Consider the following 22,050-nt stretch of genomic DNA (forward strand, 5'->3'; position numbering starts at 1 on the left):
TAAAAAGGCAGGAATATTCATGGTCTTGTTGATGTGAAGGAAAATATCAACCAATGAAATACCTATTATCAAAGTTACCATAATTTAGCTACCGACATAAGATTTTAGCAAAAATCAAGAAAGTGGGAGATTTTTGCCTCAAAAGAAGCATTGCAGATGATATGAATTCCCTGAGATGGGGGAATTTCAATACTCTAAGGTTAACTTAGAAGAGGCAAAGTAAATATTGGTGATTCAATAAAAAGTAAAACTAGAGAGGGCAATCAGGATTATCTCCTTTATAAAAATTGGGTGGCAGTTAATTTTGGTATCATGACTAAAATAAATGAGTAGCTCCTTGAATAAAGAACATACTGCAATAATAAATATGTCCTATGAATTTCCCTCTTAGCCTTCCACACAGAGATGTGGGGCTATTTTCAGGGAAAATCTATGGTAGGAAAAGAAAAATACCCAGAAATCTTGGTGATTTGGGATGCTGAATTTTATCCTAAGTAAACAAGAATACTATGGAGGTCTTCAGGTAGAGTAGGAGACTATAGAGATAAGATCTTCTTGTGTCTAATAACTAGTCCAAATATATGTTAAATACAGTTAAACCCAGAACTCACTGATTCCCTAAATTAAGGGGAAAGGGAAAGTGTAGAGCAGGAAGAATGCAAAACTTGGAGGTGGGTGTCATGTGGAATAAACATCTGAAGAGGTGTGAGCTTACACCTCTGAGTCATATACAGTATGGTAAGGCAATGTTACTGCAATCAAAAATAATGCCAAAACACATCAAAATTAATATCAGTTCTTGAAAATAATAATTTTGGTAATTCTTATCACATCATTATTTAACCTCCCTATTCTTCTGCTTGCACAATAGCTGCTCTAAGTCATATACATTACCTTACATTTTTATAAGTATTTGAAATTAATAGTTACAAAGTGGAGTTGTGATTTTCAATATTCTGTTAGGATTAAATGTATTTATAACATTAACAATAAAGCACACCAACTATTGTAAAAATAGCATATGGTCTACATTCTTTAAAATGCTTATTTTAAATCAGTTTAGTGTTTATTAGGCTAATACAGACTTCTCTGGTTTAATTTGCATTCTCTATTGCTAGTGCATAAAGTTGAACCTTGAGAATGTTATTTACATTCTTCTTTTGAAATTCTCTTCTAAAGTTATTTACATATTAAATATATTGTATATGCTGCTCTCAGTTCCCCTCATTTATTAGCATCTTACATCTATTTTTTATAATTTTTACCATATGAATTTAAAATTTGTTTTGTTTTGTCAGCACAACAATCTTCTAGCATTTTTCTCTTTGATTCTGGGCTTTGTAACACTGCTACCATCCTTTGTCCCTCAATCAGTAGGGAATAATAATAATTTCCTGCTATTGCTACATTTTGCTTCACCTTTCAGCATCTCAGTTATTCTATAGTTCAAATAACAGTTCTCTATATTAAATATTCTCTGAAATGGCTAGATTTTGGGGGGTATTTTTAATTTACTGGAAAGTCTCTGAAACTTCTTTCTCTAAAAAGTGTAAGCAAGGGATTTAATTTACCACTTTCCTAAAAATGTCACCAGTGGTTACAAAAAAGAATAGTTTAACCACTCCTTCATTTACAGAGAATTAGAAATACCCCTTTTAAGAATTACTAAATAAATCTGTTCTGTACTTTCCATCTATTCTATTAATGTTTCTCTGTATGTATGCTCTTCACAGCTTGCTTATTATAATTTTATAATATCTGGGAGTTTAGGATTGTGATCATTTGAGGAGGTTTTCAAAATTATCTTTGTTATTTTCTTCCATTTATATTACTTTATAATACTATTCTTCCAGAAAAAAAAAAATACCATTTTTGTCAAATTTGAGGAAGAGTCCTTTGGGATATTTGTAGGAGTGGCATTATTATGGAAAGAACCTATATCTTCATAGTATCTTCTTTTTGAGCTAGGAATATGAAATATTTTCCATTTGTTCAAGTTTTGTTTTAGACATTCAGTAAAATTTTATAATTTTTATTACATGGATTTTTCAGTTATTCCTAGATATGTATTATTTTTGCTAAAGAGCAAGTATTTGATCCTGTTCTCTACATTTATTGATATTTTTTAGGAAATATTAAAATCTGTTTTATGTAAATTCAAAATAAAAGTATATATTGAAAATAGCAAACTAAATCTTATGTATCTACTACCCATATTCAACAATGATGAAGATTTTATCACATTTGCCTTATCTATCTTATTTTTATTACTAAGATATTTTACAGAAAATCCAGGCCAAATTCATTCCTGTAGACATCAGTATGCATCCTTTAAAAGTTTGAATATTTCCTTTTTTTTAAGATTTATTTATTTATGCATACAAGAACTGGGATACAGGCCAGAGGTGTGGAGGGTAAGAGGATTTACCAGAGACAGAGCAGGGAACAGAACAGGCAGATAGACTGAAATACACTGCTGAAGGGAGCGGGGTGGGAGGGGGAGGGGGGCCGAGTCAGGAGAGGTCTGCTGTGCCATGTGGATAGCTCCCTGGCCTGGGATCGAACTCGTGCTGCATTGGCAGCAGATTGCTTCATAGGTTGCATCTTAACCCGTTGCATCACCAGGGAGGCCCTTGAATATTTTCTTAATGTACATTAATGTCATTATCATAACTAAAAATAGTGATAGTACATCCATACTGAAATTTTCCTGACTCTCTTAAATGACTCATTTTTTTATTGTTGATTTCTTTTCATTGACATTAGTTGTCAAATTAGTCTTAAGACATTTGAAAATCTAGATCAGGTTCTTTTCCCACTGCCCTCCAAATTCCTTCTTTTCTTCTTTATCCCATTGGCTTGTTGTTGCATCTACCATTACAGTATACTGTTACATATTTTAAGTATACAAAAACATAATTAATTGCCAAGTATACATGATCCAGCTCTAGCAATTGTAAACATTCCTCTGTTCTTGATTTAATTTTTAAAAAATGAAACAATACATAACATACTACTGAAGCCTCCTGCAGACCATTTATCAATCACATTTCCCTTCCTCCCTTGCTCCAAAAGTAGCAACTCATTTGAATTTGTTATCTGCCAGTCCTATGCATAATTTATGCCATTGCTTTACATTTATTTATTCATGTTTTTATGTCATCATACTATATGTGTCGTCTTATAACTTCTTTGAGACATTTCTGCTTGCTTTCGTTTGCATTTGCTGTGAGTTACATAATCATTTGTATATGTGAATAGTTAAACGTTGTTATTTTTAAAATTATTATTTGGTTTTCCCCATAACTTATGTGTTACTTTCACACTCTGATTTTTATTTTGATGGCTGGGTTGAGCATTCTATTTTGTTTACTGACTTATTTGATTGCATTTTAAAACCTTTCGTTCCTTTCTTTCTTCTCCCTAAAGATCCCTCTTTCTGCTCTCACTTTGAAAATCGTGTGATGCAAAATACCATTATGTAATATGAAATCTATGTTTATAATAGATGTTTAGCTATCTCTTTTATTTTTCATTTACTCTTTGCCATGTTTACCCCTTTTCATGATTTTTTAATTGCTTGCAGCACTTATGCTCCATTTTTTAAATATTTAATAAAAACAGATTCTAACTCCATTATTATAATTATTGCTACTTGATTTTACAGTACCTTAATTATTTGTGGCATCACATACCATTTTATCATTCTTCCTAGTCCTTTCTTTTTGGTGTTCCATTTGCATATTTATTTTTTGTATTCCTTATGTTTATTTCATACATTTCATCCCTTTATTTTTATGCTAAATTGAAGTGGAATTTGCTGGCTCAATATTACACCACACCATTTCATTTTCCAGTTAATTAAAAGTTAATTTTAATTAAAATTACTGTGGTTCTTGCCACATATTGAAGCTCTGAGCCAATCATACTTGATGTTTTTTAACTGCAAGAACTGCTTGGAGAAGTTCAGGGAAGAGGAGCTGAAGCCTTTGGTACCTGAATCTGGGTGGTACTCTCTCCAGCTGGACATTAAAGAGGAAGTGTGAGGCTCAAATGCTTCTTGTAAGCATCTCAGGACCAAGTGTGATATCGGTCTTAGAACAAAATGTGAATGACATGAGGAAGAGAGAAGGAGTGGAGACACACACAAAGAGAGAGAGAGGGGGGGGGAGGGAGAGAGAGAGAAGGAGAGAGAGAAAAGGAGAGAGAGAGAGAGAAAATACATTAAGAATACTTTCTGAGGGCCTCCCCTGGTGGCGCAGGTGGTTGAGCGCCGCACTGTGAAGCTGTCCGCAGCCTCTGCAGCATAGGTTCGATCCTGGCTGCTGGCAAGGGTCCCACATGGCGCGGCAGATCTCTCCTGTCTCGTCTGCTGCTCCCCTCGGCAGTGTATTTTGGTCTGTCTGCCTGTTCTGTTCCCCGCTCTGTCTCTGGTGAATCCTCTCACCCGCCCGCGAATCTGGCCTGTACCTCTGTTCTTGTGTAAATAAATAAATAAATCTTAAAAAAAAAGAATACATTCTGATCTCTGGAGTTCTTTTAAAGTGCCTTTACTGTTTAAGTTCTACTATACAGAGTGTTCCATGTACCAGCTGAATCAGTAGTATCTTTGAGCTTGTTGGAAATGAAAAATCTCAGAAATGATGCTAGACCAATTAAATCAAAACATGCATTTTATCAGAATGCCCAGATATCATCATTTAAGAAAATATTTTTATTGAGTTAATATTGGTTTACATCACTGCTTCCAAAATAGAAGTGTATGTTCCCCCTTCAGGCATTGTTGCCATAGTGCACCTACTCTCAAAGAAACCATAGCTCACCACAATAGACCCTGTGCTCACTTCCTTCTTTGTTCTTGTCCCTCTGCTTTGCCCTCCCCTCCCCCTTGGTTGCCCCCATTCCAATGTTAAAGTTCACGGGTTAGTTCTTTGGTTTGGCTTTAAAAATATTTTCTATAGTGGTTTCTTGCCAAGTATGGTTAATGGATCCCTGAGGCCTTTTCGTGAAATAAGTGAAGTTAAATCTTTCATAATTATAAGACATTATTCACCCTACCTAGAGTGCCTAACACTACGAGTCTATTAGTCTAGTGAGGAATAATGCTGGAAAGAGAGTAAACAAGTAGTGATTTGGTGGTTTTCTCCCTTCTTTTCAGTGGACTTGTGCTGTTTTGATATTCAACATCTTTTATTTTTATTTCTTATAACAGGGGCTTGATTATATTTGGAAGAGCCCACTCTCAATCCATGTGGGCTAGATATGGGTGGCCTCTTACCTTTACTGCTGTCTCTTCAGGTATAGAGATATAAATAAAGTCTAGCCAATTAACTAATTCTCTCAATCCCAAGGGTTGGTTCAGAAATTGGTATATATACCCATGTTGGTGCATTCAGAAAAAATATTGACACTTGCTTTTCTTGAAATATTGGGAATGAGAAGTTCTTTTTACATTGTTTTTAAAAGATGATATACATTTAGGAAATGATATAAACTAGCATTGCCAGGAACGCCCTTTGGAGATATTCTGTTGTAATGAAATACAGAATTTAGTTCTAAAATACTTCCTTTTTTGGTAAATCTTGAGATACATTCCATGCTAGCAGCCTGAAACAAAAGCAAGGTATAACATTTACTGAAACTTTGGAAAATTATCAGTTCACATTAACTGAATACATTACCAGTTCATTTCCTTGCAGATACTGGTACTGATTTTATTAGTCTTAGTATTTGAGGATATCAAAAATGTATTTTCCCTTTTATTTTCATGAGTATTTTAGTCAAGTTTGGGTTGGCTTCATGAGTATAGATGATCACATATATTTTTGAGCTGAAGCTTCTGACAATCCTTTCTCATTCATCTTTCAATTCTCAGCATCTAGCACACTGCCTGCAATGTAGTAATTCCTGAAATTAATATAGGCCTTGTAAATTCCAATCCTCCCTTTGCTACACTGAACTAACATTATTAATTTTGTGAGGAATTGAAAATGTTAAGTTTGATATTATTTTACTAGGGTTCTCAATTAAATTTGACTTTTAAAGCTTCAAAGAATATTATGAATAACTTTATAGGAACTATTTCTCTTTAATTTAATATTTATTGTGTAACTAATGTAGCTGGGGATTATGCTGCTTGAGTAAGATACAATCCACAATCTCATAGTAGATAAGATAAACATAAATATCCATTTAACTCAGTGTTGGAAGAGTAACAGATTTCAGAGAAGTAAATTATAGTGACAAGTGGAGAATGGAGGCTATAAATAGGAAAAGATAAGCATGTTCAAATGCATAGACATTTGATACACTATTATTTAGGGGAGGTACTATGAACAATTTAGAACAGTTTGAAATGAGGATAGTAGATGAGACTAATGAAAAATGCTGAATCCAGATCAAGAAAGATGAAGTGCCATATCCCAGAGCTTTGACTTTATTCAGCTGACCAGTGTTACTTACTTTTAAAGAAAACTTGCACCCCAAATATGCAAATATCTCTTAAAAATGAAACATTAATTCAAAAGGGCACCTGCACCCCTATGTTTATAGCAGCACTATATGCAATAGGTAAGCTTTGGACACAACCCAATTGCCTAAAATAGATGACTGGATCAAGAAGATCTGGTATATATACACAATGGAATATGACTCAGCAATCAAAAAAGATAAACTCATGCAATTTGCAGCAACATAGATGGAGCTGGAAGGGATCATGCTCAGCGAAATAAGCCAGAAAGAAAAAGAAAAATACCAGATGGTCTCACTCATAGCAGGAATCTAGAAAACTTAAATAAGGGACCAGGAAAAAGAATAACTATAATTAAGAAAAAATCAAAATGAACAAGCAACTATAAACCAGAGACACAGTATGAGGGGGTGCGGGGAGAGGAGGGATTGGGGTCAAAATAAGGGGGGTGCAATTGTATGGGAAATATAAAATATATATCTTAAAAAATGTGACTTGTAGGTTCTGCAGAAATCATTTAAAGAAACAAACAGGACCCTTTAAAATGTCTTAAAGAGTATAGCAAACCACTCAAAAAACAGTGGGAAATAGAGTGGATAATTGACATAAAAATTAAACCGTGAATGTGTAAATGGGGTGGTGGACAGATTTGAGCAACCTGAGGTAAGGTAGGATCAACAGGACTTATAAAAAATCAGAACTTTGATCTAAATTATTTACTTATATTTAAGTTAAAGGAGAAAGCTTTAAAATGGAGAAAATTGGTGGAATTTAGTTGGTGATATGTATTATTTAACTTTACCAATACAGAGCCTATTTATAGGCAATTTTAGAGAAAGATATTTGTAGACATTAAATAAATGGGAAAGGAATACTGCCTCATAAACTGAAATGGTGAACTTACAGCTCTCATTGGGACATTTTTGACAAAAGATTGCCCTTTATTTCTTTACTGTAGATTAATTTCATTTTTATATTCTGAAGTTTTGTATTAATAAGATTTGTTTGTTTCAATTTTATACAAGTAATATTAAATTAGTTTTGGTACTCTATGGGACTTTTTAGAACTTGACTGTGACTTTTTCCTAGTTTTCTGCTGCTTTTTAATTAACTTTATTTCTTTACCCATTTTTTATTTTATATGTAGGTTGGTTAGAGTAATACTTTTTAATTTTTTTTATACATCAAATCTACATAGGAACCTAGAAACGTACCTAGAAGGTGATATATATATATGTATATAATACACACACATACATACACACGATATATGAAAAACAATAATTAATAAGATTAATATTAGAGAAGAGTTCTTGCTTTGGACCTCAAGCTAGGTGGAGGAAATTATTAGCTCCTCGTACCCCATGTCCCCTTTATACCGGTTGGAATATACTGAGTTATGGCAAGGAATTTAAAGAGGTCATGATTATGGGATGGACACCTGCATTGTTCAATGAGTATTGTGATGGCATTTGACACGTCATATAACAAAAATCCCAAATGACTCAAGGAGTGACTGTTATAATCACACAAGGACCTTGCATCATGATATGAATAGCTCAGGACAGCCCTTAATCATTACAGAGAACATGACTAAAAGCACATTTTATTATGATCACTCAGGAATCTTTGATAGGCTCATATAAATTACCAATTTTTTAATTTCATAAGTGAGAACTCTGGTACTAAAGAAATCAGGTTTTAACTAGAGATTAAATTATTAGACACTTAACTTTATGAAGCGAGTGACATTTTTTTTGGGTGCTATATACCATTACTTGGTAGAGTGCATAGCACATGGTAGAACTTTCCTAAAATTTTGTTGCTTGAATGAAATGAATTGGCTGTTGTCACACAGGCTAGTAAATGACCATTGCATTCTTTCATGTGTCAGATCGCTGATCTGATCCAGTGTGCATAAGACTGTAGACCACATTGTTATCAATGTTCTTTGAATAATTACTATATAACGCAGGGCACAAAAGGTCTTGGACACATTCAAGAATTGAATATCTCAAGGATTTACCTTTCCTTTTTACTTTTAGCAGTTCCTACTCATCATATTCATAAACTGAATTTAACATATTTGGGTTGCCATATGCTCTTATTTATCTTAATGTATTTCTTCAAGTATAGATATTGGGGTATTCACACCATTGCATGAAATGTGCCTCCCTCAAACCTTGTTATGATGCTGGCACATTATACTCTGACATGAAAAAAAAAAAAAAACTGGTCTTAAATGAGCGTTCACAAAATTTTGTTTTCTTTGGTAGTTATATTTTGTCATTTTCTTCAGTAATAGAATATATTCATGGTTTTTCTTTATTCCCATTAATTAAATGATGAAAGATAAACCTTTAAATAATTACTGATGAATCCTGTATTAGCATTAAAAGCAGAGAGAGCACTGTCATAGAAAGGTTATGTTACTAAAGAATTTATTAAACATTCATTAGCTTCACCTCAGGTAATGGTGTCCTTGTTTACATATTTGCAGATTTGCATATGCATGCCCTGATCAAGATTTCAAAAATGTTTATGATACTATGACCACCTTAATTATGAGTCCTCAAATAGATATTTGTGCAATCCTTATTGACTGTGTATGTAGGTTCCTAAGCCAGCCCCTACCAGGTCCTTTACAAAGTTAACAAACAAGGTCACATCAAGTTATGACAAGTGAAGTTCCAGTTTGGGTGCTTCCATCTCCCTCCTCTGAAACCTGATCCAGAGGCTATAAAAGTCTGAGGGGTGATGGGTGGAAGGGTGCTTGGTCATGGAAAATACTGATGTTGTTGGCTTGGTTTCAGGGGGGGTGGGTGGGGAGAGAAGAAAGTTTTACTTCATCACAAGCTGAGTGATATCCTTTTCCAATGATGGTCTTTGTCCACCTTTTGAAGATTGTGTTTCAGAGATCCCAGACCAAAGCATATTGAAAATTCTTTGATAAGAATTTTGTGAATCTTCATAAAGTACTCCATCATGGTTCTGGAGTAAGGAAGCACCACTGGGGGTGTGTAATCTGGCTTTTGGATTTGGTGTAAATTCTCACTATATCAGGTAGTCCCAGATCTTTTATAACAGGTCAACAAAATTTGAGCAGTAACGGGAAGCGATAGGTACACAGTGGGGCACCTTTTGTATAATATCCAGTTCCTTCAGGGAGATCTGCTCAATCTTTTTTTTTTTGTGTGTGTGTGTTTCATTGGAAACTTTATTTATTTATTTATTTTTTAATAATAAATTTTATTTTTATATTCCCCATACAATTGCAGCCCCCCCATTCTGCCCCCAATCTCTCCCCTCCCACCCCCACCCCCTTAAAAGTGTCTCTGGTTCGTAGTTTTTTGTTGATTTTGATTTTCACTTTCTTATAGTTATTCGTTTTCCTGGTCCCTTATTTAAGTTTTCTAGATTCCTGCTATGAGTGAGACCATCTGGTATTTTTCTTTTTCTTTTTGGCTTATTTCGCTGAGCATGATCCCTTCCAGCGCCATCCATGTTGCTGCAAATTGCATGTGTTTATCTTTTTTGAATGCTGAGTAATATTCCATGGTATATATGTACCACATCTTCTTGATCCAGTCATCTATTTTTGGGCATTTGGGTTGTTTCCAAAGCTTAGCTATTGTAAACAGTGCTGCTCAATCTTATTTAACATATAGGAACAGATAAACTGTTTCCTTCCAACTACAGCAATGAGGTCATCTGCTGTGTAACTGCTATGCAGAGTCACACCTCCATTATGAATTTTGTATTTTGCCAGAAGGTTCTTCATAGTTTCAACATCCTGCTAGCAGGGAGGGAAAGTGGTCCTGAGATACATGCCTCTTTTATTCCTCTGATAGCCAATGTTAGAGGGTTTGCTGTTCAAAGCAAATGCCAAAGTCCTCCAGCTCACAATCAAATATCTAATATCCCAACAGTTTCAGGACACACAGAACAAGTTAAATCCTTAGGCCACTGCAATGACTCCACAGTCTCTACCTTTCCCACCCTTTGCCCCCATCTGGGAAAGATCAGGAAGTGGATCTTGGCACCTCTGTATTGATGACACCAGGCACAGCGGTCAGAGTAGTGAAACAGGGCTGTCACCTTGCAAACCCCACAATGTTACTAAACAGTGTTGACTTACCCACAGATGGAAAAACCACTAACCTAATTCAAGCATCACCTGTCATGGCCACATCAAAACTTCTTGGACCACCACCACCACCACTACTGCCACCTTTTGGAGTAATAAATTGTCTGCTAAGCTTTGCAGAGTGACTCTTAAACAGCTCATATGCTGTGATTTTGTTCTTTTGAATCAGAGCCACTTAGTCTTCCATCTCAATAATCTTGGCTAAATTGCTCTCGTGGTGGCCTGAACCCAGGCAAGACTTTGTGGCTCTCTCATTATTAGACTATGATGCAAATGAAATTGGGTTACTTTTAAAGTTAATATGACTTTGCACCAGACTCTCTCTAGGAGTTTTTTTCCCTTGACACCCAGCTTGTTTTGTTTCTAAATATGAGGAAGCCCAGAGCACCTAGCAAGGTCCCCTGTATGATCCATCAGAAAGCCCCAACTAAGGTCACTGCCAGCATCTACTAATGTGTGAATTTTCAGATGATTCCAACCTTCAGCCTTTGAACTGAGACAATTAGATTCGAAGTAGAGCAGACAAAAGGTTGAATTCTTCAAATTGCAGCATTATCAGAAAAATAATTGTTTCAAATCCCTACATTTTAAACTGGTTTACTTGGAAGAGTGTTACATATAAAATTGTAATATTGTGAAGCCATTTCAAATGAAAGCAGATGAAAAGCTGTAACTTTAACAGAAACTTGTCAAGTGCAACTTAGAAAATGGGTAAATCATAGGAATCTATATAGTTGAATTTTGTGTGTCCACAAAAATATCCAACAGCAAGCAAAAGCATATCATACCAAGTAGGAATGTTTTACTTTCACATTGGTAGGGAAACCTAATATACCAAAATATAAATGGTGGTTGTCTTCAAACATTTGGAGTACAGGAGTGATTTATATTTAACTTTTATTCTTGCTCATCTTTTTGTATTTTCATGCTTTTGAACAAGTGTACATTGATCATTTCTTTAATGAGGGTGAAATAAATTTTAGCTTAAATTAATCGTGGTGAGGTACAAAGTATAGAGGAACCTGGCTCAGAATCTGTTCATAGGAAAAAGACAGGTGTTTTACTTGATTACAAGTTCAAAATCAGCCAACAGTGTGCTATACCTGCCAAAGTGTTAATACAAACTTAGGTAGCAATTACAGAATTTTAGAGTCCAGAGGACCACAGCAACAGTCCTACTATATGACACATCGATCACAGCTTGAAGGTATCGCAGTTTAAGGACAGCAGGTGGATTTCTTCTAGAAACACTGACACAGTTGGTGGTAAGGTTTGAAACAGGGTTATATGAGGGACAGTAGAAACAATAGGGAATCCTGTTGTGTTAGAAAAGAAAAACATAACAGATACACACATGGAGAGAAGTTGGGTAAGACTTCATCTGGATAATTTCAGAGACCAAGAATTAAACAATAAATGATAAACTCAATGACACAGATTTGGCTCTGTTAAAGATAATACTTCCAATTAAATTGAGCTATTCAAAAATTAAAAGGACCCTCGTGTCAGGAGATTTATAGAGAACTCTGTACTTCAATGGGAGGTATAGCTGGGTATCTTTTAAATTCCTGTCCCTGACAAAATTTACAAAATTCTCTGTTATAGGATCAGCACCATAATAATACAATGTTTGGTCAGTACTCTGTAAAGTCACTCTTTAGCGTGCTTTTTTTCTAACAGCCTAATTTTCTGAATCCCCAGTCTTTGCTAATTAGCACAGCTAGCTAAGTTTGGCAGTGATTTTCTCAGAATTAAGGATTCTTATTTCTGACGATGATGTGTTCTTAATTAAGTCTCCTCATTAAAACTCCCTAGCTTTGATTGTCAGTGTCTGTCTCTACACAGCACAAAATAGACATTTGGCCATTTCTTATGTAATTTGATTAATGTAGACAGCCCCTTAGTTACAGCTCCACAAATGAATTTTTAGACCTTTTTATTTTTGTCCAGATGGACTGTGTAGATCTGCTTCTTAGGTACATCTTTTAAGTGGAGTTCCTGACATACAAGAAAACTTTGGTTAGCTATAGATACAAAATTTTATGAAGTTGTTTGGAAGCAAAGATATATTTCCTTTTGCTACCAGTAGTTATGAGGCACTAATTTAAAAGAACCATTTGAAAGAAAATATTCTCTAAAATTTTAAGAACCATGTAATTTTCCTATCAATAGAATATTCACCTCTGGCCCCACCTTCTCTCAGATTTAGCTATCAGTGATATATTTCAGGAGTTCTGCATTCATGATAAAACTTCACCCTACCATACATTGCTGAAACAAAAACATGGGTCTCTATAGCTTGATATTTGGGCTAAATGGTTTACACTTCCCTCCACCCCTCTACTTTGAAGAAGGAAAAATTAAGAACATCTTCCAGAAAATATATGGTCCGAGTCTGTTGATTTTCATCTATGTGCATTCGAATAACTGAACCCAGCATGTGGCATTGAATCATGGAGGGGATTTTATGATATCTACAAAATGATTAAATTTTACTTACTAAAATGTACCTAAAATGAATTTAGGTAGTTCTTAATAACATAATTTAATCAGCATCTTTTCAATAATAATAGAGCAGTTCTGTTTATAACATTCAGAATAAAATAAATATACATTTTTTTATTCCATTTTCTGGAAACACTCTGTTTGGAATATGTCTAATTAAACAAAGCGTTTACTGTGGAAATGAAAAAAAGACAGCTTCCATTTAGAAGATAAATAATAACAAGAGCAAAAAAATGTAGATATATATGAATAATTTATTTGAAACATCTTTGGACAGCTTTTTCAGCAAAAGCTCATAGTGTTAACTATATTCAAGTGATCTGCACTATACCACTTGGGACATAAATCACTTTCAAATAAAAATATTTCTAGGAATAATTCATATGTGACTTCCTTTTGCTTTAATAGTTGTAAAAATTCTTGGGCTACTTGGAAAATTGGTAAAGTATCCTTTTTCTTGTAGGCCCATATTATGGTGTGCTGGAGAGGAAGACTTACATTGTTTCCTCTTTATTCCCTTGAATGGAAACTCTTCAATTGGATTTATCAGTTAATTCCCACTGGTGACATCTACTCATTTAGTGTGTAGCTCTGTAATGCCGTTACTTTTTGTTGGTCGAGCACCAAAGACATTTTCATCTCATTGACAGATATGAATACAATATAGAAACAAAAGCAAGCAATACTGGCCCTGAAACACCCAAATTTAACTTAATAATATTCTTCAAGTATAAAGGGCTAGAAAATGAATATAGTAATGGAACATGGTGATCCCTTCCTTTTTATCCCGGGAATAGATATGTAGTTACCTGAGTTATGGATTGATTGTTGGATTTGGGAGAATCACAAGTTTGAAAGTCAAATTTGTAGTCATTACGAGGAATATAGTGAGAAATCACCACCATGTTTTCAGATCTTGTCACCTTTTATGCCTTTGTTTGACCCTTAGTCATATCTTCCTAAAACAAATTAAGGAATTGTTGAATTTATAGGCTTGGGGATATAATGAACTGGTCCTACCCAACTCCATCATCTAACTAGCTGTATAACTTAGTTAACAGTCTCACATTCTGGGTTCTTTATAGGGGTACTATCCCTACCTCAAGATTGAAAAGACTAAATAGACTAATATGAATAGCATGCCTAATGAAAGATCCAGTGGAGGTTTTGTGGAATGGGTTATGATGTTTATAGCCATTATTGCTATTATTATATTAACAGTATTTGGTTACACAAAAGAATGAAATAACTGTTGTGTCAGTATGCACAAGGTAGGTTCACCTTGGATTCCAGCAGATGGATAAAGAGAGTCATGGAGCCCTCAGTGGATTTTTCAGCCTTTAATGCTTTTTCAGGGAACCAGGTACACATGCACACTACCAGGCAGGGAGGCTGGCATGCATGGAGGCAGGCACAAGCTGGGCATGGAGGTTTGAGGGGACTGGGAGGCTGGCAGCAACCAAGCATTCTATCCCCCAGGAATCTTTATATTCTTTCTTTGGGCTCTCTCTGGCATCCTCTCTCTCATGTTGCCTCGCGGTCTTACCTCTCCTGTAGTCATCCTGCTTGTCTGCCCTATAGCTGCTGATGTCACTACTTTTATCCCAACCTCTAGGCTCAGATGTGCACACTTATGTGCACACACCAATACTCAAGGTGTCCACAATCAGGCACATGTGCCCCTCTCCCACACTCCCAAGCAACTTTTGCATTAACATGGTCAAGTCTACAAGTGAGAGGGTAGAGCCATAAAAAAGCCTGATGAATTCATTTATCTTACAATAACAAACTTTGCTCTTTGAGCTAATTTGTACTCTGCATTAGTTCATGTGTGATTGAGCAGGAATTTTCTTTTCTGTGTCCTCTGTGTTTTGCTATTGTTCATTTTTATGCATTTCATATTCTTTTCACAGAGTAATGTATCAGTCTTGAAATTCACTACATAAAAGTGGCATCTGGTAGCTATGTCCCTAAGATACAGTTCTAATTAACAGGAACCAGGTGTCTGAAATTTGAGAATTATATCACACCACAAGAGGATTTCTTTATTTAGTGACATAAAATTTTATTTTTCTAGTAAAAGTGTTTTGAGGAAACTAAAATAAAATTTTTCTCTTTTTAGAAAATAATTTATGCATTTTGATTTCATTAGTTTAAAGAAAACAAATGTCATTTGGAAAAAGATTAAGAATCTAGGTTCAACTTGTTGATTACATCAGTGGTTCCCAAATCAGTGGGAACCCAGCTCATCAAGATTCTCTTGGAAGATTTTAGAATAAAGATTTTAGAATAAAGACTTCTGTAAATTCCTGGTCCATTAGGAGCTGACTAGGTTTAGGAGGAGGTGGGGATCTGGTTATAATGTAGACTAGTAGAGATCTGAAGACCTATCAGAATATAAGACACATGGAGTTGGCATAAACTTCCTTTGTTCTGATGCTCTGAGTTTCATACAGATTCTTTTGAATTTCCTTAGAATGAAAATTTGGCCAAAAGTATAGACAATTAATGGCTCAAGTATGGCTGCTAATTTTGCAACTGCCATCAACCCATCCCTGCAAGGGTAAGAGTTCTTGGACTATGAGAGTATTTTACTTCAGAGGCAACATGAGAGACCAGGAGGCACAGGACCAGGAATGGAGAAATATTTTCTATATTTGACCAATATACCCAATGAATATACCTGGTTTAAACATCTTCCTTAAGTTACCTACTTCGTTCTGAGACTATAGATGGTTTAGGGAAACTGCAGAGGATTACTTTAATAGAGGGTCCATCTTCCCAACTTCCCAGCCTGTCAGCAGTCTTTAGTACTCTAAAATTCTGGTATTATTTCCAAAGGAGGTTTTTCATAATTCTAAGACCTGTGTTTGAAGTCAAAGGGCCTTAGAAGTAGCATAGCCTCTGTTTTCAAAAGAAGTTGTACTTTGCTGATTTCCTCATTTCAGTAAATGCAGAGTGATCATACATTGAGCTGTACCTAGTGTTATAGAGAACAAAGTGGCTACAATATTTGAAATACAAATATTACTTTGCAATAATTCTCATCAAAAGGTAGAGTCTGGTTCCCCTCCCCTTAAATCTAGGGTTGGCCTTGTGATGTTTGACACATTGAATGCAGTAAAAATGATGTTACAAATTGTATGAGTTATGAACCTGGGTCTCAAGAGATATTATAACTTCAATTTTTGTTTCTGGTAGATCTCTGTTACCACTATGTGGGGAAACCAGTCAGCTGGATAGTGAAATGCCAGTGTCACATATGCTGTCTTACCTCTGAAACACAACAGCCAGATGTGTGAGCCTAGCGTGATCTAAAGACAATCTTAGATCATTCAGCCACCAACTGGTTTAGCATTCTGTCTTTGAGCCCAGAGCAAATAAACTATGCAGGCCCAGATTGCAAAATACTTTTGACTTATGGAATCATGAGATATATAAATGCTTAAATATTATGGATGGCATGTTATACAGCAAAAGCCAACTGATACACTTAGGAAAGTCCTAATTTAAACTTAAGAGCCTTAGTGTAATTATTAATAATGCCTTCTTTCTTTGTCAAAATTATCCTTGTTCATGTATACATTATATAGTCAACTTATAAACATCTACTCATTTGCCATGCAAATTTAAGTTAGAATGTAAACATAGAATTGCATTCTGGTTTAAAACCCCATAGTGAATTCCTATGTCATTTAGAACAAGGTAACATTCCTTTCATGTTCTACAAAGTCTTATATAATTTGGTCTCATTCCCACATCTATAGACTTAATCATGCCATTTTCTTCTTGATTTCACAATTCAGTATACTGGCCTCTGTTTAGTTCTATAGATGTGAAATATTTTCTCAGAACCTCAGGGACTTTGTCTTTCCTTTTGTTTGTAATGTTCTTCCTGATCTACACTAGCATCTTCTCATCCTTTAGTGTTAGCTTACTGTCATAACCTTTGAGATGCCTTCCCTGGCTGCCTGCAAAAGGAGACTTCACCTTAGTCTTAATCATAGTGCTTCATTTACATCTGATAATTTACCACTAAGAATAATTTAAAAATAAATTAACTCATGTGATACCATCAATTTCTCCCACTAGGAAGTATGCTCTGTGAGAGAATTGTGTCCCAAGGTCTTTGCAGAGCACCTAGTAGGAGGTGCTGAATAAATACTTGCTGGATAAATGCTGTATACTCAGCTCCCATAGCTTAGAATTGAGAGCCCTGGATTTGAATTTTTCTCCTTCTCTTTCTCAGATGTTTTATTTTGAATAAGCCACTTACCCTGTTTTACTTGTTTCATTATCTTGAACATTTAGAAAATGGGATATTAACTGTGATAATGAATTAAGAGTTCAAGATCTATTGGAACATGTTATTAAATGTCAGCTATTGTTAGCCTTTACCTCTGGAAATAATATGGCACTTTTTACATCAAATATATATTTATTTAAAATGTATTTTTATAGAGATTAGGTGCTTTTTTTTTAAGGTTCAAAGTCCTTGCTTGCCTGTATTTATTTTAAAAGCAAAAACAAAACAAAACAAAACAAAAAAAAACACTGCCAATTCCATCCCATACCAACCCATGCCTTTGGTCAGCCTGATTGAACGGAAGGGAAAATAACAGTAGTGACTCATTCTACAATATGCCTTTTATCCTTTTCTTTCTCCTGCCATTTACTTCTTGTCTTTCAGTTTATAGTTTTTAAAAAAAAGCACCTCATTTTGAAACAGATAAATAGACTAGTTTTCTTTGCCAGTGTTTTTCCTGACAACTGAAACAGTATCTTAGACTGATATCTCATCATACCATGTCAGTATATCTTTGAAAATGATAAGATTTATTCCTGACTTGATGTTGAATGATTACAAGATTGAAATTATGGAGATCAAAAAGCAGTGCTGCTTGAAAAAAAATTTCAAATATCAGTACTTGTAGATAGAGCACATACAATGATTCTGTTAATAAACTAATGCACTGTCATATATCACAGTTAGGAGCACATTTCACAATGGCCTTTTAAAATGAGTTAATGTAAAATCAATTCAAGTAAAAGTAAAGAAACTATGTTTTATATTTCCCTAAAGTCATATTTGTATGTAGCATCTATAAACTGCATATTTTTTATATTTATAAATTACCCTAAATGATCTGTTAAACAGGGCTGACCATGGGCAAGAATGTGATATTGACAATTAGGGCATTAGCTTTCCCCCCTTCATTTGGTATCCCTTGTGAAAGGGAGCTTTAATAACAGATACTTAAGATAGTTTGTATTTTCCCTTTTTTTTTTTTTTTTAAACTGGAAGTGTAACATATGCACATAGTAAATTTTTCAAACAATGTAAAGGTGTTTATCGTAAAACATCAATCCTTTCTCTGTAGATCCTTAATCTTCCAGTCCCTGCTGCAGTAACCTCTTCTGAGCTTCTATGTGTTTTTTTTTCTATATATATGCATTTTGCATGCATGTAGATGATTGTCTTACATATCAAGAACAATCTCTTCTCCCTTAAATGGTTCTTTCCTTTGAACAACTTTCTTAACTTTTGTTTATCTAAAATGACTTATCTAGATACTTACCCCAACTTCATTGAGATAATTTGGGATTATTGCATAAACCCCCTGGAAGAGTGTCTGACACAACAGACACAATCTATGTTAGCTATTATTGTATTCATATTTCCCCCCACGATCACCAGTGATTAACATAACTACATTTTAATGAGTATCTAAATTTCCAATTCAAATGATTTTAACTGAAAAATATTCTTTTATTTTTTTAAAGATTTATTTATTTATACAAGAACTAGGGTACAGGCCAGAGGCTTGGGAGGATGAGAGGATTCACCAGAGACACAGTGGGGAGCAGAACAGGCATATGGACCAAAGACTGCTAGGGGAGCAGCAGGAGAGCCAGGAAAGGTCTGCTGCACCATGTGTGTAGCTCCCTGGCCAGCCGGGAATTGAACCGATGCTGCAGAGGCTGCATATAGCTTCACAGCACTGAGCTCAACCTGCTGTGCCACCGGGGAGGCCCTGAAAAATGTTCTATGATAAAGAATATAAAATGTCTCATACATAGAAAAGTTCTTACAAATTCAGAAGAGGATTCAAAAATCCTCTAAGCATGAATTTAAAATAAATAGTTCATTTACTACAGAGCACACTTTACCTTTCCTTAAATATCTTTTCTCTAATGATAAATGCCAGAAGAAAATAAAACAGATAGGGCTTTATATATTTCTCCGTATTTGCTCATTTGTTCATTTCAAAAATATATTGAGTAAAAACTTACTCTAAGTCAGGACCTAACCTCAGTGAATAAGTGGCAAATAAACTAGAGTTCTTATTATCATAGAGTTTATGGGATGGAAGGGAAAATTTATTAGTGAAATAATTACATATATAACATAATAAAAGAAATGCTTTATATTTGTGTGTGTATGATCTACTCTAGTGTAGTGTGTGATGGAGATGCTTTTCAGTGGACTTTTGAAGGGAAAAGATTTTCATCTAAGAATTTCATGTTCAGTCAATTTGTATTTCAATTCCAAAGGCAACTGAGCGTTATTCTCTGTTATTGAAAGACTTATAAAATATATCACTCATCTTTTCTCCTAAAAACACCTTGTTGAATGATATACACCCACAGTACCTCTATCCCATTCTCTTTCTTAACAAAGCCCTTTTTCCTGTCCATGCAGAAACCTATAAAGCCAATGTAGAATGCTTATACAAAGATTATTTATTCCATTTCTTATTTTATGTTTTGCTACTTTATGCTACTGTACCTTTAATTTTAGTGTGTATTGATAATTTGAATTCAATGTGTGTTAACAATTAAAATGTATAGTATTAATAAGGAATACTAAATTCAGTGCACGTTATTAATAGTGTAGTAATTTTAGTGCTTATTAATAAATTAATATTAAATTTATATAGTATATATTATAAATGTTAGACTCCTGGTATATCTGTTACAATAAAGACATTGATTTGAGTACTTATGCCATAAGTTATTTGATGTATCTCATATTAGTGTGTATCTTGATATTACAGGGATAATCATTAGCTATAGATAATATTCTGCATGAGTTGTGCAATATATAACTTTTTACCTGTGCAAGTAATCTGAAATTTTTCATGTTTAATTTTTATGTCAAAGATTTCTGTAATTTTGATAGTTATCATCAAATTTTTATTCATAAGCATTGCACAAATATTTTCCAAAAAGTAATATACGATAATGCCTATTTTCCATGTCTCATTACATATTTTCTCAAACTTTTAAGATTTTGCAAATATGACAATATAAAGAGGCATCTCAAAGTTTAATTTTATTTTTTACTATAGATGAGTTTGAGTACCTGCTTATGTATTTAAAAGTTGCTTGTATTTCCTTTTCATGACCTTTGCCCATACTTTATTTCCCCAAATATTTTTAGCAACATATATTCCAGCAATATTTGTAATGAATTATAAATATTGTTTCTCTCTGGCCTTTTGAGTTCATTTATATTTTTATTGACAACAGAATATTTTTTCTTGTGTAGTGAAAGTTATCAGTCTTTTCTCTAAGGACTTTGGTTTTGGAGTGACAATTAGAACTTCATTACCCATTCCATGATTATATGTGATTTTTCGTAATTTTCTCCAGTGCTTCCATTGTTTCTGTATTTTTTATAATTAATTTTTTGTTTTAATTAACACTTGTAAAATGCGTCAGAAAGAATCCTCTTCAATTTTATTCCAAAATTTGGGGGGAGCAAAAAATTGGAGTCTAAGTCCTGAGAAGGAGATCTGGCCCTGGTGGTTGCTGATATTTTTTAAGAGGGATCCAAAGAGCTACAACCTAACCGAAAAGGTGAAATGGTTGTAGAGAGTCCCTCATAAGACTGAAGTCAGGTCTGGAACATGTCAAGCCTTATCCACTTCAGTGGAAGTGGATAAAGATAATCCCATGTTTATATTGTCTCTGGAGATGCAAAAGATAAATCATTTTTGGTGGAAGCTGACATCATGTAGGCCCCAAATAAAATTCTTTCTACAATCAGTTTTGCAAATACAACATTTGGAACATAATAAAAAATATCTAAGATGTCAAGGTACATGAGGAGAAAAGACTGATCGATTGAAAGAAATGCAGCAGAAACAAGTAACAGAAAAGACTCATTGGGTTTCAGATATTAGAACCACAGAAGACCCAGAAATAAAAATGTACTATGATAAAGGAGGTAAAATATGAAGTTAAAAATTTGACAGAGAACTGGATACTATATGAATTTGAATTTCAGGACTCAAAAGCCGTAATTACCAAAAGTCAGAAGTAAATGGCAAAAGTTTACCAGCATGTTAGATACAGATGGAGAGAACATTTGTATACTAAAATGTGGTCAGAATGAGTATGGATAGGTCAAGATTGAAAATAAGTAAGAAAGGTTAAGGTACATAAACAAAGTATTCTAACCTAAGTAGGGCACTGAAGGAGAAAAGTGAGGGAATACAATATAAAGAAAAATGTAAGAAAATGTTAAATACAGTTGGGAAAAAGATTAACTTGAAGGTAACAATGATCACTGGAAGTAACCTATCATAACCTTTGCCCATTTTTCATTTTTAAATTCATTTTTATCGCATTTATTCTAGCAGAATTTCTTGCTAGAAACTGTGATCTTAAAGATAATGGAATAGTAACTTCAACATGCAGATTTATGGTATGTTACTCTTACAGGACTACTTGTCTGAATAATAAACCCTGGGCTTATATGTTCTTTCTTTGATTATCTCTTAGATATTGTGCCACTCTATTTTGGTATTATCTATTGCTGTGGAGAAATTTGAAGCTTGCCTTATTCTTTTTGGCCCTTTTTCCTGGTTTCTTTATTGTTAAGATTTAATAACGACACTGAGACATATCTCAGTGTTCTTCA

The 22,050-nt window shown here is 34.3% G+C and overlaps 1 non-coding gene and 1 pseudogene across 1 annotated transcript; one reads left to right on the forward strand and one right to left on the reverse strand.

Annotated features, from left to right (window-relative positions):
- Nucleotides 1-8,579: 8,579 nt before the first annotated feature.
- On the forward strand, nucleotides 8,580-8,684 carry LOC119251976 (small nucleolar RNA U13). Its single transcript, XR_005126676.1, has one exon. It is a non-coding gene; the product is annotated as a small nucleolar RNA U13 (small nucleolar RNA).
- Nucleotides 8,685-9,310: 626 nt separating this feature from the next.
- Nucleotides 9,311-14,026, reverse strand: LOC119250548 (developmentally-regulated GTP-binding protein 1-like; annotated as a pseudogene).
- Between the last annotated feature and the right edge of the window lie 8,024 nt (nucleotides 14,027-22,050).

The sequence above is a fragment of the Talpa occidentalis genome, unplaced genomic scaffold (genome assembly GCF_014898055.3).
Source record: "Talpa occidentalis isolate TD23 unplaced genomic scaffold, MPIMG_talOcc4v2.1, whole genome shotgun sequence".
Lineage (NCBI taxonomy): Eukaryota > Metazoa > Chordata > Mammalia > Eulipotyphla > Talpidae > Talpa > Talpa occidentalis.